This window comes from Piliocolobus tephrosceles, chromosome 8 (genome assembly GCF_002776525.5).
Source record: "Piliocolobus tephrosceles isolate RC106 chromosome 8, ASM277652v3, whole genome shotgun sequence".
Lineage (NCBI taxonomy): Eukaryota > Metazoa > Chordata > Mammalia > Primates > Cercopithecidae > Piliocolobus > Piliocolobus tephrosceles.
In genome coordinates, this window is record NC_045441.1 from 37,986,043 (window position 1) to 38,005,656 (window position 19,614).

The window sequence follows — 19,614 nt, forward strand, 5'->3', positions numbered from 1 at the left end:
TGTACACAGACCTCCTCGCGCTCACATCCGTGTACACAGACCTCCTCACGCTGACACCCATATACACAGACCTCCTCACACACTTATCCATATGCAGCAACCTGCTCCCACACAGGCAGAATGGGTCATACCTTTTCACACCTCCCTTGGAGATGGCTCATCGCCCTTATCCCACCTGAGGTAACATCAGGATCCAAGTTCTTCAAACTGCAACACCTCATTTCTCCAAAGTGATTATGGAGTTTCATAAAACCTACTGTTGAGCTTAGTGTTCTCCTTGAAGCATGGAATGAACATAATCAATCAAAAATATTATCTGGATGGCAGAGGCTACATTGTTCATGTTTTGCCAACCCCCCAGAGCCCTACAGTTATCCTATCATTCATAAACGTGTGTTATTTGTCATAAGATTTTCATAACATCACAGGCTTTTGTATTCATATTATTTTTGACAATCATAATAGAAATGAACATCTTTTAAAATCAAAGAGATCTACCTTCAGATCTTGATTTCTCCACTTTCTATTTATTTCACTTTTGTGATCCTGTTTCCTCATCTAGAAAATGGAAATGATAACAACTGCTTCAGCTTCACAAAAGGCTGGGACCAAAAATTGAGATCATGTGTATGAAATTCCCTGCACACTTCCTGTTACAGAGTAGGTAATTACCAAACTAGAGTTCTTTTGAGGCACAGAGGAAAGAGAACATTAATGTTTACTCTCTCTCCTCATACATTATGTTCTGTAGGGTCTCATTTTGGCAGTAGATCTCTCATAACTAAAATTAAATCCAAACAATTAATTACATTTTCTTCTGCAATGAATTAGTAGAGTCTGATTTCTGAGGCAGTAAATGGAAACCGTAACATAGAAGAGGAATTTAATTATTTAAACGAATGTCATTGTACCTGTACCAGCTTATGAAGTAAGAAAAATTAAGTGGAGAAAAGCATAAACAGTAGAGAGAATCCAAGGAGAGGAAGTAATTGGAGGAAGAAAACACACTAAATGTGTGTTACCAGTGCCAGGGGCTACCTCCCACAGGAAGACAAATGTTTCTTTTCCAATTTCAGTATTTTACTCCATGCAGTCATTCCTCCTAGGCTTGTGTACTTCAGCACATGAACAGTGGGGTTCTATGATTGCTCCCCGAAAATGACCTCATGTGAGGGAAAGTAGTAAGGTGCAGTGGAACAACGAGTAGAGATAGTGTGTATGAGTGGTTGGTCCTGCCACCCTTCTCACCGCACCTAGAGCCATTTTCTGACCCTACTACATTTCAGACCATATAGGTGCCCCAGTCCAGAGAGAAAGAAAGGTAGAAGGAGACTCTTCAAAGGCAGGCATACATTTAGATTTTCTGCTCTGGTACCCATACATATGGGTGTGGTCTTGCCTATGATTTTTTTTTCCTTATGTTTTTTAGCTTTGGCTATGTCATAATTATTATTTCAGGCACTTTGCATGAATACTCTCATTTAATCCTCAAAACTATCCTGTATGTTGGAGTTCTATCCCCATATTATAGCAGGAAAACTGATGCTCAGAAAATTTAAGTCCTTTGAGTGGAATTCAGGCTTTCAGACTTAAAGACCCATGCGTCTGTCATCACTTCAACCCTGCATCAATTTCAGTGCCCAGTCTTTATATTTTCACTCGTGACTGGTTGCATTGCCTGATTTCTCTCCAGTATCCACTTTTCTTCAAGACCTCAGCTCCACTTGGCACCACCTACTGTTCCTCAACAATTGCAAAGAGATACCTCAACCCAAGTGTTTCTGAGCGCACCCTTCCCCATCTCCTCTTACACACTGCCAGCTTCTAGACCCGATTGGGTCTCCAACTGCCTGCTGGAAACTCATAAATTGAATCTTATGTGATGTAGCAAACAACACCTTCCACAACTTTGCAACTGGAAATATAGCAGCAAGTTCCATGCCATTCAGTAAGTAAATTATACACAATGATACCAGAGGATACAAACCAAAAATGCAAGTAGGACAGCCTAGTTTGGCAGAGGGCCCAGTTCACCATTTCCCAAGCATGCCACCCCCTAGTAGTCTGGCTTAATCCAAGAGTCAAATGGGGGTACCTGGAGGAATGGGCGAACTGAGAGTCTTCAGACCATCATCTGTGAATATGAACACTTAACCCCTACATGGGAAATACATGACAAAAAGTTTGAGATTATGTTCCCTGACAAGAATCTGGGGAAAAAAAAAAAAATCCACATTGCTGCCTAAGGCTACATCCATATGTTGGAATATAATTGAGACTAGTATCTAAATCTTATCTTCACCAGTGTTTGAAGGTATGTGGTCCTGGGAAAATTACAGTGAGGGAAGGTAAAGGAGGGGAGTAACACTCCCCATGCCATGCCTTTGTGGTATGAGTGATAAAATGAAAGTAGTAAAATTTACATCATGCATTTCTTTGGAAGCGTACATAAGCTCATGTAATCAAATGTATACAGCTAATGATGATACACGCCAAGCACTTTATGGGAAAGTGTTGACTCCACATCAGAATCAGTCATCCCCAGTCTTATGACTACAGCACCAGTTCATCTCATTTGCCCATGGGGAGCCAGTCAGGGCACCTCTTACAACATATTTTTTTTTAACTGCAGAGTTTCATGCCAGCATGGGGTGATGCATTGCACAGCAGGGGACATTTCCATTGGAAATTTTCATAATAAATCACTTCTGCCAACAGGACATTGACCAGTGCAAGTGAAAACTGTTCCCTTTTGCTTTCTCTTAGAACCTTATCTAGTAAAAGTTATAATTAAGGAAGTTGTGGACAGGAGATCAATTGAGAGGAGTCATGGTTGGAATTATTAATAATGCGCTATCATCAGAGAGTCTTTGTCACTCAGTAGGCATCTTCATCCCACAAAAAAGATGAGCGGGAAACTCCAAGAAGCAGCCAAACACTAGAAAAGCAGCTCTCTCTATTGTTACAGCACCTGCCAACAGCTGGATGGAGGGTGAGACATGGGCTATTTCCTCGAGAAAAACAGGAAGCCGTCAGAATCCAGGGCAAACCTCCCAGAAGCACTCTAATTTCCCCCGTCCCCAAAAAGGGACCCAGAGAAGACACATGGCAGCAAAGTCTGCTGGGCAGGAAAACATGGCCACCAAGGGCTTTCCTTGCTGTCTTCATTCTGCCACCTTTAAGCAGTTACTCCCCAAATTATTTACTCTTATCAACTTCTTCATTGACCACCAATGTGTTTTGTATACATCACTTTCCACTTTTCTTGAACATGTTATCATAATTCTTCCATCAGTTCTTTGGAGTAATTGCTTGAGTAATTAATTTTAGAAATCATAAATGGCAGGTAATAGTTTTTGAATTCTTGCTAATCATAAAATATTTTCTTCTGATGTCACCAGTAAATAATAACTTGGAAGGACATGAAATTTTAGGATTAAAATCCAGCCTTCTTTAGAAATTTGAATATTGATCTGTTGCCCTAAGGCATTTGGTGCTAAGGATGGTAAGGCTGGAGATACTGACTTTCTTCATGTTGCTTGGTGACATTTTTTTCTTTTGAATTAGAAACTTTTGGGATTTTCTTTTTATTTTTAGAATTCTGAAATTCTCCTGATTTAAGATATATCTATGTATGTGATTCCTTTCAATATATTCCAGTAGTCCTTAAATGAGCCCTGCTGACATGAACTCATCTATGTTTCTTTAGTAGGTATTTTTTTTATTTTTTGCTTTATTACTTCTTTTCTGCGTCCTCTGTTCTCTCACTTTGGAGCTCCTTTCAAATGGATACCATGCCCAATATATTACATTTATCCATATACACTTAAGGAATATACAAAAAGTACCCCTGAGTTTCATCCATGGGCTGATGTTTACCAAAAACTGTCCTAAATCATTATTTCATTTTTCTGCAAAGTTCATTAAACTCTCTGGTTTTCCTAATTTTATTAATCACAGATTGGAATAACAAGAATTCTTTCTTGCTTTCAACATTCTAGTCATTTTCATTCTTCATAGCTGCCTGTTCTTGTTATCTGGATGCCACACTCTATAAATCTCACTGCGAGTAATAACTGGTTTTTACTATTTTTGGATAGTTTCTTTCCATTTGATCAGGCTAGCTGGCTTCTTCTAAGTTGTTGATTCTCCTAAAGTGATGAAGGATTATTTTCTTGTTTAAATGCCTATAGAGGTCTGTTTTGATCAGAACCTCCCTCGCTGCTGGCCACCTTGGGTTCGTCTTCTACATAGTCTGCCATCACAGCCCCCACAGGGTGCTCATCCTCTCAACAACCCACTAGGCCAGAGTCCCATCTCTGCATGCAGAGCTTTCAGAGACCCTAGTGTTGCACCCTGGTCACTGTCCTACAAGCTCTCATGTGTCCAGCCCCTGCTGGTGATTTGTGGGGCTATCAGAGAGGTTGTCACTGTTGGGAAGTGGAGCAGGCATTGCTTTGGAGATGGGACTATTTAGACTATTTAATCTCTGAGCTGAATCCAATATTAGTGACCTGAGGTTGACAAGGTATTCTTCCTTCCCTATATGGCTCCTTCCCTATATGGTACTCACATTTCTGCCACCCCACAAATCCCCACATTATGTAGCAAGAAAAGTGAAATGTGGATATGAGAGCTTTTTGCAGGTTGAAAATTCATATTTGTGCTAGTCAGCTCCAGCTACCATCACGAACAACCACAGGCTGGCTTGTTTAAGCAATAGAACTTCGTTTCCCACAGTTCTGGAGGCAGGAAATTCAAAGATCAAGGTGCAGGCTGATTTGGTTCCCCAATAAGGACTCTCTTTCTGGTTTTCAGATGGCTGCCTTCTCCATGTGTCCACACATGGTGAAGATTGAGAGAAAGCAAACTGTCTGGTGACTCTTTGTATAAGGGTTGTAGCCTCATCATGAGGGCATGACCCTCACAACCTCATCTCAACATAATTAGTTCCCAAAGGCCCATCTGCAAGTGCCATCACTTTGGGTGATGAAATTCAATTCAACATATGAATTTTAGGAGAACACAAGCAAGCCTAGAGCAATACCCACCTCTGCCTTTTTGAGTAACCGTGCCGAGGCACACTCTTGCTGCTATGAATTTGAAGGTGTTTTTGTCCACTATTTAAAAAGCTGGTCTTTGTCCCACATTTCCTGAGTGGGTTAGTAGGACACTGTTGGCTTATTCTGGAAGATCAACCTTGATCAGTTTTTTCTGTCCCAAGGCACCATGAGGGAGTCAGCTGGCCTGTGATCCACTCATCCCTTTGTGGGAGGGATGCCCTTGGGAAGGAATAGATGACAGCATACCATCCAGTCCAATCTCCTTGGCAACTGTATCTCTGGGAAAACATTTGCAAGGGGAAAGAGTACTTATCTATAGCATGCCCATAGCAGGATGCTCCCAGTACACAGCTAAGAGATAACCTAGAGTAAATACACGCAGATGACCTGAGACCTGTCTCCTAGACAACGACTCATAGGCACACAGTTGTCTGTGAGATGACCTGGAGATGTTCCATGACTCACATCCTCCTCCTGCTGTGGGAGGTATCCTAAAAACCTCACCTAGAGACCTCATCTACTATTGTGGTCCACAGGTGCATGTCCAAAGGAGGAAGGCAGGATGTGAGGAGCCTCCCTTGATGTCCCAAACTGCTCTTGCCTTTGTTTGATCCTCCTGGTTGTCTGCATGCCTGACATTAGCCCCAGAGACCAACACTGGGAAACTGATTTGTGTGAACCTCATTTGACAACTGGGTCCCAGGTAGCTCCCCAACAAAATCAAAAGTCACAGAAATTCTCAAAATGTATAGCCTATTGATGGCACTCTGTTCTGTTCTTTAGCACTTTTGAGGATATTTAAATATCATTTTTTACATTTGTTTGGTCTCGTCTCTGGGCTCTTTCGAGGGAGGGGCAGTTGAACTATGGATTGAATGTGTCATATTGAAACTGGGGCCTCCCCCATGGTCTTTAATAAGTTCCATAACTTGTCCTCTGCTGGGTGACAAAACAGTTCATTTCAAGTGAAAGCAGAATTTGTCACTTTTATCAGCACCATTTTTGCTAGTCAGAAACCAGTGATATGAGTCAAAATGACACAGCCCTACAATGAGCTAAGGATCAAAGAAATTTTTCATGCTGGAAAACTTAGCAGTGAAGTTCCTAGTGTAGACATAATATGCGCTCAGAAGAAGTCAGAAATAACAAACCAATAACTACGCACAAAATGACTTAGCAGACAAGTGTGTCCCACCTAAAGGTCTGATTTCTTCCATGTTTCAGGACTTCCTCCTAGGGGATTATACCTTTTTCACACTCCTTTTAGCTTGTTATTTTTCCTGGAATCCTTGAAGCAGAGCTGCATTCTGGCCACCCATATAGTAAAATAAAATGAGAGGGAACTCCTTGCAGGATTTGGGGCATGGGAGAAGTTACTTCATTCATTTAAAGGAGCAACATATTTCTGGACACCTGCCAATGCATTACACGATTTACACACATTTTTTGTTTCTTTTTTGTGTTTTAATTAATAAACTTTATTTTTCTGGAGCAGATTTGAGGAAAAATTGAGCAGAAAGTATAGAGTTCCCATATATCTTCTCCCTCCTCCCCCACCCCACAATTTTTCCTGTTGTTAACATTGCATTATTTTAGCACATTTGCTACTGGTGGACTAATACTGATGCATTCTTATAAACCAAAGTCCATAGTTTACACCAGGGCTCACTATTTGTGTTGTAGATTCTCTGGGTTTTGATAAATGCATAATGACATGTATCAACCATTATAGAATCATACAGAACAGTTTCAATGCCCTGAAAATTTCCTATGTTCCATCTATTCATTCCTTCTTCTGAATCCCTAGCAAGCACTGATCTTACGTAGGCTTTTAAGCTTGAATTCTTATAGTTAGTGATACACATTTAAGATTCCTCCTTGTTTTTCCACTGCATGATTGCTCATTTCGTTTTAGCACTAAATAAAATTTCCTTGTGTGGATGCACCACAGTTTATCCATTCACCTACCGAAGGGCATTTTGATAGCTTCCAAGTTTTGTCAATTATGAAGAAAGCTGGTTTAAACATTTCTGTCAAGATTTTAGTGTGGATGTAAGTTTTCAGTTCCTTTGGATTAGCACCAAAGAGCATGCTTTCTGGATCATATGGTAAGAGTATGTTTTGTTTTGTAAGAAACTGCCAAACCATCCTCCAGAGTGACAATACCATTTTGCATTTGTACCAGGAACGAATGAAAGTTTCTTTTGCTCCACAGCCACACCAGCATTTCCTGTTGTGTTAACATTTTAGCCATTTACTGGGTGTATAGTGATATCTCATTGTTGTTAAATTTGCAATTACTTAATGGTATATGGTGTTAAGTATTTTTTCAAATGCTTATTTCCCATTTGTATGTCTTCTTTGGTGAGGTGTCTGTTCAGACCTTTTCTCTTCTTTTTAATGGATTATTTTCTTTCTTATTGTCGAGTTTTAAGAGTTTTTTTGAAGAATTTTGGATATAAGTTCCTTATCAGAGATGTGATTTACAAATATTTTCTAAAAGCCTGTGGTATTTCTACTGTATTGACAGGGCCTGTCATAGAGCAGAAGTTTTAGTGTTAAGAAACGCCAGTTACCAATTTTTTCTTTCATGAATCACGCATTTGGTGATTCACAAAAAAAAAAGTTATCACCATACCCAAGATCATTTGGATTTTCTCCTACGTTCTCTTCGAGGAGTTTTATAGTTTTGTGTTTTACATTTAGGTCTATGACACATTTTGAGTTAATTTTTGTGAAAGGTATAAGGTATCCGTCTAGATTTTTTTTTTTTTTTTTTTTTTTTTTTTTTTTTTTGCCTGTGGCTGTCCACTTGTTCTGGCATCATTTGGTGAAATCATTCTTTTTTACATTGCATTGTTCCTTTTTTACACATTTTAAAAATTAATTCTTTATCAAAACAACTCAAAATTGGTTATTTTATATTCATTTTACAAAAAAAAAAAAAAAAAGACTGAGATACTCAAGTCATTTACCCTTAAAAGTAAATCAATGGTCAACCAGCAAAAGGTTTACCAGGGTGCGAGCCAATGTCTGAGCCTGGTGACCTCACTGAATCAGGTGTTTCCCAATGGGAAGTACTTGGAAAAAATATTCCTTGGAAAGTTAAGTTTATGAAGTAATACATAATTAATCCTTTCTCAGAGATTCAAAATGTGCACTTGCCTAAAGGAAGAAACTTCTGTAAGAGTGTGCAACACAAGATTTTCTGCCTGTTGTTTTAGGTACCAACATTTGCTTCTGCCTTCAACATAACTAACTTCCCATAGAGCATCTTCGGCAGAGCTTGCCCCAAGATAAACACCCTTATTCTATTCTGGTCTCTTGAGGGAAAGGAGTCCTTAAGATGCTTCTCCCTGGCCACAATTTGCTCATCTCTAAAATTAAGAAATAGAGAGCCAAAGGATTATAAATCATGCTGCTATAAAGATACATGCACACACGTTTATTGTGGCACTATTCACAATAGCAAAGACTTGGAACCAGCCCAAATGTCCATCAATGATAGACTGGATTAAGAAAATGTGGCACATATACATCATGGAATACTATACAGCCATAAAAAAGGATGAGTTCGTGTCCTTCGCAGGGACATGGATCCAGCTGAAAACCATCATTCTGAGCCAACTATCACAAGGACAGAAAACCAAACACCACATGTTCTCACTCATAGGTGGGAATTGAACAATGAGATCACTTGGACACAGGGCGGGGAACATCACACACTGGGGCATGTCGTGGGGTAAGGGACGGGGGAGGGAGAGTATTAGGAGAAATACTTAATGTAAATGACGAGTTAATGGGTGTAACAAACTAACATGGCACATGTATACATATGTAACAAATCTGCATGTTGTGCACATTTACCCTGGAACTTAAAGTATAATAATAATAATAATAATAAAAGAAATAGACAATGGAGAATGGAGACTTGGAAGGGTGAAGGTATAGGTAGAGGGTGGTTGATGAGAATTACTTAATGGGTCAAATGCACATCGTTTGGGTGATGGATACCCTAAAAGCCCTAACTTCACTACCAAGCAATCTATGTATGTAACAAAATTGCACCTTGTACCCCATAAATTTATATAAATAAAAGACCAAAAATAATATCTTTTACATTCTCCTTTTGTTCTGACATTCTGAAAAGCCTGTGATATATCATCTGACATTCACGCATTTCTCTACACCAAGGTTTTCTGGACGGACTGTTTTTCTTGCTTATTGAAAAAAGCTGAGTCTGTGAAGATAATGTGAAGGCAGAGAGGGAGGAATCCATCCTTTACCAAATCAGTGGCCCCAGGACACATTCTTCCCTCTGCACAGCAGCCACATTCCCATTAGGGACAGTGGGCATTTTCCCATGCGGTCCATGCACTGCACCTTCAATAAACTGCCGTGGACTATTGTGAAATCACTTTGGCTGCTGCAGTGATGGCTGTGGTGGTGGTGACTGGAGGAGCTGTCCAGGCTCTCTCTCCTTAGCAGTTCTGGAGAGTGGCATCGATCTGGGCCTCCTGCAGAGGAGCTGCCAGCAGCTGGGCAGGCTGTGATTAGCAGCTCCTGAAAGGATCCCTTTCAAGGCTCTGGAGCCCTGCTTGGCAGCCTGCACTCTGTTTGCCTTAATTGGAGCAAAAGATTTATGCTTTCTCACCTCAGAGATTGATCCTTGCTGAGGACCACAGTTACAGAAGTCAGGTGAAAGAGGAGGATGTCCTAGCTTTCTCTGAACATAGACAGAAAATGTTTCAGTTTCCTTTCAGGGTGAAATATTGATGCTCAGCAATGACTTCAAATGCAATTTTAAAACATCTCTTTCAAATTCGGATATTTGTGTGTCAGTTCTGCTCACAGTAGACACCATCAAACACAATTTGCCCTAGGAATCCAAAAACGGAGCTTACAGAGGAATATCAGAATGTGAGGGGTTGTGGGCAGAGACTGACCCTCACAGGATCAGCAACAACGGCTGACACCTCCAGAGCCTCCCAATAGCCAGGAGCAGTTCCCAGCACACCCCATGCGTGGCCTGTGCCTCCCTCACATCCCTAGTGGAAGGTTCTAGTATTGTCCTGTTGTACACTTGTAGAAATGGAAAGATAAAGAAACCTGTCCAAAATCGGTTTCAGTAAATTACAAAGCATGGTTCCCAACACATATTAGATGGTTAAAAGTATTAATTAATTAAATAGTATTAATAGTATGTATTTGAAAATGAACAGACGAACACATCAATCAATGACACAGTGAAATCAATGAATCATTCAAATAATAGGTAGCGCATCATTTAAAATCTCCATGGGGAGAACAGGAATGAATGTGTGCAGTGTTAGTGCACGAGACAGAGCTCCTCATCAAGGCACCAACTCACCAGGATGTTCCCTTGTGGGTCACCAGAATAGCACCGCACCTTAGGGGAACCAGGTCAGAAAGTCGTAAGTGTGGGTGAGTGATGGACACTGAACTAGTTAAAATTGATGTCTGAGTATACGATGGAACAGAGCTGACTGTGAAGGCCCGTCTGGGGCTCTACACTGCATCTGGGGTGAGCTCATGCTTGTGTTAAGGCTGTAATGCTCATTGGGTCTCTATCTGACACATTAGCCACCTGGAATGCAGGCTGATATGGAGGCTTCATTATGGAATGGGCAGAGGTGTGCCTAAGGAATTTGGGGTAAGGGGAAGAGCAGAATTGCATTGAATTCCTTCTCTGTGCTTGGTACTAACATCAAGCAATTATACAGAAAGGCAGTTCTCATTTTGCTCGATCCTGACATGCATCGATTCCGTTTACTATGGCTGATATAATGCTTGTCCCTCCACCAAAATGACTTTGACTTCACTGTTAGCTCTTCAGTTCACACATCCCTACATAAGTACTAGATGTGCATCATGATCAGTGACCAATCAGTTCACTTCTTGCAAAGTCTGCCAGTGGTTTGGCCCTGAACACCTGTTATTCAGGTCACACTTGTCAGGAGCTAGTCTAGCTGGAGACATAGCTGAGTAGCCAGGTGCCTGAGTAGCTGATACAAGGCAACAAGCCAAAATGGAATTCATAATCAAGGCTTTAATCACTTACTGCAATGGCATAAGCAAAAGGCTGAACCAGAGAAAGTGCTGACTCCCCTCTGTTCTGTTGTCTCCCATGGAACGGTGTTTCAGTCGAGGGTCAGCGTAGACATTTTGGGACATCATTTTCACAGTTAAAGGATCTCCAAACAAATGGCTCCTATAGTTTTGCTGACCCAGAGGCTAGGAGGCAAGATGGGGGAGGATTTGGAGTGGAAAAATACTGGGTAGTGAGTTAGAATGGGCAAAAGTGTCTTCAGGGTTTCCCCCTCCTCTGCATTTCTATAAGGAGACCTCAGCGAGGACCTTAGATAAACAGACCTAGCGATGAAATCATCTGGGCTGGCAGTGCAAAAATGCATAAGAAAATGGCTGCCCAGGGGGCATGACACCTTGACTGCAACTCCCTACAGGGTCTACAAAGCACTGACTGCGCAGATGTAGGGAGGAAAACATTCCCCCGAGGCCTGCCAGGGAAAGCCTTTCTAACTGCCTATGGTTTGGCCTGAAAATTTACACATAGGCTTTTTTTTCGTTGTTGTTGTTGTTCTAGAGACAAACTCTGCAATGCACAGACAGGAAAGCATGTAGTTATATTGTCTCTTGTCCCCCAGGATAAACTGGCATGATATTTTACCCACAGGCTTGGTACTAGTTTTATTTTCCTATATGCAACCTTGAAATTCAAAAGACGGAATTGGCCAACAAAGATAAAAGTGCAGCAAGGAAATGGAAAGTGATAATGCTGGAAGTGAAACTGAATAAAATGTAAATCGCGTTGTAGAAGAAATAGCTGACAGAGGAAACGTGAACACTCAGCCTTCGAGAGACTCCAGATGTGCAGTCGGGGAGCTCAGGGACAGAGGATAGTCGACATCAGTGGCAGAAAAAGGACGTCATTTCCTGGAGGAAGGAAGGCTGGCAAAAGATCTCCCACTAAAAGGACTCTCAGAGATGTTTCACAACATGGAAAGCACTAAGGACAAAACACTGGAAGTTGATCCAACCTTGGAAAGGACGATGGCTATCTGCCAAGGCGTGGAAAAGATGCTTGCTCTGTATCGTAATGGATGAAAAGAAAGCAAACACTGTTCAAAGGTTCTTGGCAGGTTTCTAACAAATAAATAAAACCTTATAATTCTCCATGTTTCTGATATTTTAAAGTGTAGTTTACTAAATAATATTGGTTTTACTAAGTTTTATTTTCTCATACGTCTATAAGTGACAGTAAGAAAGTTTTGAATGTTTTGACAAAAATGTTCATATGTCATGAACCAATCATAACTTTTCCATTGATTTAAATTAAGACTGCTTGCACAGTCAGATTTATGGCCTTACATTACCTTGCAAGGTGAAGACTGCCTGTATTACCTGATATCTTTACAGAAAATCTTAAAGTATATTGTATTGTTTTTGCCATGAAGATAGAAGCTAAAGCTCAGAGTAGTGAAGTAAGCTGTCAGAGATCACAGAGCAAGTGAGTGATAGAGCTTAGATCTGAACACTGGTCTCAGTAACACTTCATTTTCTGCCCTAAACAATACCCTAGGAAAGCAGAGAGGAGTCTGCTACCCTGGGAAACGTTAGCAGTGCATCAGATCTGGGGCTAAACATTCTCCTGTGCCAATAAACATGTGATCCAAAACTGCTGGAAGGGCATTCCATAAAAGAATGGCTTCGAGTGTATAGTAATTCCGATAATAAAAAACCTTTAAAATGTATTTAGCACTCCCTCTATATAGTGCGTGCACTATGTAAGGGCTTCACAAGTGTTAACTCTTTTTTTTTTTTTTTTTTTTTTTTGAGACAGGGTCTCCCTCTGTGGCTCAGCCTGGAGTGCAGTGGCATGATCTCGGCTCACTGCAATCTCTGCCTCCCAGGTTTAAGCGATTCCCCTGCCTTAGCCTACTGAGTAGCTGGGATTACAGGTGTGCGCCACCACCAGCCGACTAATTTTTGTATTTTTAGCAGAGACACGGTTTCACCATATCGGTCAGACTGGTCTCGAATTACCAAACTCAGGTGATCTACTCACCTCCACCTCCCAAAGTGCTGGGATTACAGGTGTGAAACACTGCACCTGGCCAGTGTTAACGGCACCTAATGAGGAAATTTCCATATTATAATATTCATTTATAATATTTTCTTTGAAATATACAAATTACATGGTTTTGTATATTTCATATTTGTATTATGTTTTATATTTATGGGAAATGAAACTGAGGGGTGCGGAGGAAATGAATTCACCGCAGGATACGTAGTAGTACCTAGCAGAATGGAGGTGAGGTCTCAGGCCCCAGCTTCCCACCTGGATGCATGTGCTCTGGGCTTACACCCTGTCACACCCTACCTGGCTTTAGTACCCCTCTCTCAAGTGACTCACTCCTCACCCCTCTTCCCTCAAGGCTCCAGTGCCTATCATGTGTTCATTCCTGCCTATGATTCCCTGTTCCTAGGCTTGCTTCCTGATAATTGCCTAGACCTGTCCTGAGTCCTATCCTGCAGATTCCAGATCTGTCTCATTTAATTCCAGGATAGGAGTCTTGTTCCCACACCCATGCCTCTGCCTAGAACCCTGATAGCACTGCTATGAGTGGCTTCCTACCAGAACCCCCATTAGCCTCAAGATGACCAAGGACATGTAAGAGACAAGTTTATTTTAGGCTCTCCAGAAGACAGATTCCTAGCAGGTGTCCGGCACCATGGTGCACCATTTATATACATTATGCAATTCAATTTTCACAGTAACAAGAATTGAGTTTGAGTTTTGTTTGCTCATTATTCTTTAGTTTTTATTTTGATTTACTATTTTTTCTATGGATTTCAGATGCTGTATTAATTCATTCTTGCATTGCTATAAAGAACTACCTGAGTCTGGGTAATTTATAAAGAAAAGAGGTTTAACTGGCTCACAGTTCTTTAGGCTGTTCAGGTAGCACAGCCTCAGGAAACTTTCAATCATGGCACAAGGCAAAGAAAAAGCCAACACATCCTTACATGGCAGAGCAGGAGAGAGAGAGAGAGAGAAGGGGGAGGCGCTGCACAGTTTTAAACAACCAGATCTCATGAGAACTCGCGCACATCATAGGAACATGAGGGGGAAATCTGTCCCCATGATTTAATCACCTCTCACCAGGCCCTCCTCCAGTACTGAGTATTACAATTCAACATGAGTTTTAGGCGGGGACACATATCCAAACCACATCAGGTGCCCAGGAAATAGTTAATAATAACATTGGGTCATGGCATGCACTCATCATTGTTTTGACACAGTCAGCTAGTTTTGTTTAGCTAGTTATTATAATTGTGTATTAAGCCCTAGTATACCCACTACCCCAAACAAAACCCAGGACCTTGATACCCTGACGGCAGCCCATACTGAGCAGACCATGGTTCCTCCCATCTCCCTTTCTCTCCTCACTCAAAGTGATCAACATTCTGAATATCATGTGTGATGGTTAATTTTAGATATCAACTTGACTGGATTAAGAAATGTCTCGAAAAATGGTAAATAATTATCTTGGGTGTGTTTATGAGGTTTTTTCCAGAGGAGATTATCATGTGGGTCAGCATGGACTAGGTAAAGATCTACCTTTAATGTGGGCAGGCACCATGTAATCTATTAGGAACCCGGAGAGAACAAAAATTTTTAAAAGGCCAATGTGTCATTCCATCTCCTGGAGCTGGAATATGCTCATCCTCTGCCTTAGACAACAGAAATCCAAGTCCCCTGGCCTTTCAACTCCAGGTCTTATACCAGCAGCCACGCTGGGTTGTCAGGCCTTTGGTCTCAGAATGAAAGTTACACCCATCAGCTTCCCTGGTTCTGAGGCCTCTGGACTTGGACTGAGCTGCACTACCAGCATCTCAGGATCTCCAGTTTGCAATTGACCTGTCCTGGGACTTCTCAGCCTCCATAATTGTGTGAGACAATTTCCCTAATAAATCCCCTCCCATCTATCTGTATACAGATATATCCTATTGATTCTGTCGCTCTGAAGTACCCTGGCTAGCATTCCATGTCCATCTTGCCCCTGTTTTTTAGCTTTTATATACTTTGATATCATTTTTATGTACTCTCACAAAATGTGGAAATGTTTTGGAAAAAAGGTGGAAATATGTATGTATGTATGTATACACACATATACTCCTACACACAAACATATATGTATTAGTCTGTTCTCACATAGCTATAAAGAACTACCTGAGACTGAGTAATTTATAAAGAGAAAAGGTTTAATTGGCTCACAGTTCTGCAGGCTGTACAGGGAGCATGGCTGAGGGAGGTCTTAGTAAAATTACAGTCATGGCAGAAGGTGAAGGGGAAGCCAGCACATCCTACATGGCTGGAGCAAGAGTAAGAGAATGAAGAGGGAGGTGCCACACACTTTCAAACAACCAGGTCTCGCAAGAACTATCACAAGTACAGCAAGGCGGAAGTCCACTCCCATGATTCAATCACCTCCCACCAGGCCCCTCCTCCAATCCTGGGAATTACAATTCGACATGAGATTTGGGTGGGAACACAGAGCCAAACCATATCTATCTATCATCTATCTATCTATCTATCTATCTATCTATCTATCTATCTATCTATATTTTTAAGATTCACATCTGTTTAATGTATATAAAGCCAAGGAAAGGACCATCTCAAATTCAATAGAAATACTCTCTACAGTTATATGGCGGGGCTGAGGGAGAAGGGATGAGGCTTTAGAACCCACATGTGAATGTGTACAAAAATAATTTACACAACAACCCCCATCTGCAAGGATGGTGCAGCTCTACCATGCCCCTGGGGCTGGCTGGCAGATTGCAGACATAGCACCATTGGAGCCAACCAGTGTGGGCCCCAGGTGCTGATGGGAGTGAAGAGGGCACCAGTCTGGAGGGGAGGACAGCTATAAGGAGGACTTGCTATACATATATTATAATTTTATAATATACATATATGAATTTGGGTGGGTACACAGAACCAAACCATATCAACATATCAATATATCATAGAAAAATATGGGGTTAACCCAAAGAGGATGGGGTAATGATGGATTAACAATATATATTGATATGATTTTGCTCTGCGATCCCACCCATATTCACACAGACATAAACAACATTATTTATGTTATTTAAAATTTTGTATATCAGGCATCATGCCATGTATAATCCTTGGGGATTTTTCATTTATGCTACCCTGCTAGGATTCATCCACAGTTTCATCTGTCACTGGAGTATACTGGTTTGGAATGTAGAAAATTATTCTATTGTGGGAATACACAGCAATTGATTAGTCTACTCTCCAGGTGATTTGCATTCAATCATTTCTAGGTTTTCTCTTCTAAACAGGGAAGCTACGAACATTCTTGCATGTCTCTCAAGTAGTTCCAAGTGGAATTGCAAATGTTAAAAGGTATGTAAGCATTTCGTTTTAGGAGATAATGCCCACCTGCTTCCCAAAGAAACTGCATCAAGCCCAATCCAGCAGCAAAAATTGAGAGGACCTGTATGTCCACATCCCTTCAAGAATTGACATTTGCAGATTTTGTATGTGTGCCTACTGAACGAGTATAAAATACTAAATCATCCTGTTTCTGATTTTCATTTCTCTCTTTACTAACAGTGTCGAAAATCTCCACACAGGTTTAGTGGGCACGTGTGTTTTTATTTTTTAAGACACCTGTTCAGGCCTCTGCCTAACTTTCCATTGATTGCCCATGCTGATAATGAGCCTGTCACCAGAGAAATTGCCTCTGCATCTCACCCTGAATGAGCATGGCTATTTCCAGGACTCTGACTCTGTGATTTCCCCCACTACTCTGATCTATGATGAGCTTTACTGTTTTGAGACTTTAGGGCAAACTGTCTACATACTAAAGGAAACTTCAGGCAGGCAAAGAGAATGGGGAAATTGTAGACCAACCCAAGAGAGGCCCCTGTAATGATGCTGTATGTTAGACATCTGATCAGGTTCCAATGACTGCCTTAGAAGTTTCTGGTGGGTGAACTGGGCAGAATCTTCAAGTTGGGATGACTCTAGACAACATTCAGGTAACAGGAAACTCACGGGGGAGGGGATCCAAGCAATGTTTTTCATGGGCGTACCTTCATCATCTGTAAGCCACGCCACTGGACTGGGATAAAGTTAGGAATACTCCCTTCGAGGAGGGCTGATGGAAGCAAGCCGAGATTGCAGGACCTTCTCTACGTAGGAGCCACAGACCTGGCAGATGTGGCAAAGAAACTGGCTGGAACTGGGGCACGGGGATTAATGCAAAAGTCTATAAAAATATCGGGTTAACACAGAGAGGCTGGGATAAGGATGGGATTAACAAGCTAGCATGTAGAGAGACACTGAGATACAATTTCCAAAATGACCCAGGTCAGACTGGCAGCAAAGAGTCTTCTGGCAGCTATTTTGGGTTCCGGGAGTCATGAGCTGCACGAAGGTCCTGTTGCATCATTCAAAGATCCAATTACTGAAAGACAGAGCTGGGAACATAGTTTCTGTCTCAGTCAGAACTGACTTAGGAGTCACAGTGAGTCTACGCCTCCATGTAGGAAGCCCCTTTGCCAGAAACTATGGTGGAGAAGAGGATTTTATTTTAATGAACATTTATATACTTCATATATTCCAAGCACCTGACTTTGTTCAGGGGAACAGAGTTAAATAAGGTATAGCATCTGCTCTGAAGGTGCCGAATAACATTAATAACATGAATTTCATTTGCGATCAGCATGACTCACTGTACTAAACACTTCACCTGAATTCTTTCACTTAATCCTATAACAATCAGCCAGGCATGGTGATGCATGCCTGCCATCCCAGCTACTTGGGAGGCTGAAGTGGAAAGATCACTTGAGCTCAGGAGTTCCAGGCTGTAATGAGCTATGATTGCATCACTGCACTCCAGCCTGGGTGACAGAACAAGATTCTGTTTCTTAAAGCATAAAATAAAATAAAATTCTGTAACAACCATATAAAGTAAGTACCAATATTTTCCCCATTTTCCAGTGAGGACATTGAGGCTCAAAAAGTTTCAGAAATTTTCCTAAGGCCATTCTGAAAGTAACTGGAGTAGGAGGAATTTGAAACTAATCAGTTAGATCCTAGAGATCACGTGCTTAACCACCCAGCGTGTGTTTCCTAAGCTTCCTTTTATTAGATGGAGCAGGGACTCCCCAGCCTCCTCATCAGGTAACTTTTTGTGCTGTGATGGTAACCACATAAGACTTAACACTAAGTACAAATTCCTTCAGTTCTCATGCATGGTACACATCTCATAACATGGTATACATCTTCAAGTACTATAGAAACCACAAAACCAATAGAACTTAAATTAAACTTGCATGTTAATGAGGCAGGGGATGAGGTTTTGCAACCATAAATCTCATAAAGTTAGTTAAATCCCTTTGAGGAGGGCTCTTCTGTGTCCTGGAGCCCCAGCATCTCCCACCACTTCCTTGTATTTGAGCAGCTACAAAACTTCACTAGTACCTCATACCATGGTGCCATTTGGCCTCCACCAAGTGAAAGCACATTGTTTATTAGTTACTTCACCCCAGTACATTTCCTATTAGCTTGCAACAGTGAAAGAAGCATTCGTGGGTACCAACTCAGTTATAAATAAAAACTCATGGGCACTAAAATTCCTGGCTATGCTCAGGGGTAGACTAGCAATGACCTCTGTTTGGACCTCTAGTGGACCTCTGTTTGAGAAATACCTTATTATGCTTTTCAGCCTCCCTCTAACCCCAGTCCTCGTCAGAAGGCAACAACCTCCCTGTGTGATAAGTGAAGACAGAGAAAAACACAGAATCCATGGGATTGGAGAGGGCACCCGCCCCTCTGCCCATACAGTACAGGACAGTCTTCCTGAAGGTGTGACTACTGGGTCTGGCCCTGGAGAGGAAGAAAAGTGTTTCCCAGGTGGAAGAAATGACATAAAGAAAGGCAATAGGACACGAAGCAGCATCATATGTGCACAAGAGACAAAAGAATATATAATCCACAAAGAGTAAGAGAAAGAGGAAGCCAGAGAAGCTGGTAGAAGACAGATCATGGGATACCTACACCTATATCTGAGTGTCTACATGAACATCACCTACATCTACACCTATATTTACATCTGAGTGTCTGTCTCTACATCTACGCCTACACCTACACCTATATCTGTATATCTACATCAACATAATCTACACCTATGCCAACACCTACATCTGCATGTCTACATCGACATCATCTACACCTACACCTGTATCTACATCTGAGTGCCTACATCTATATCCTCTACACCTACATCTGTATATCTATATCACCATCATCTACACCTAGATCTACACCTACATCTACATCTACATCTGTACATCTACATCAACATCACCTATACCTATACCTGCAACTACATCTACATCTGTACATCCACATCAACATCATCTACACCTACATCTACACCTACAACCATATCTACATCTGAGTGTC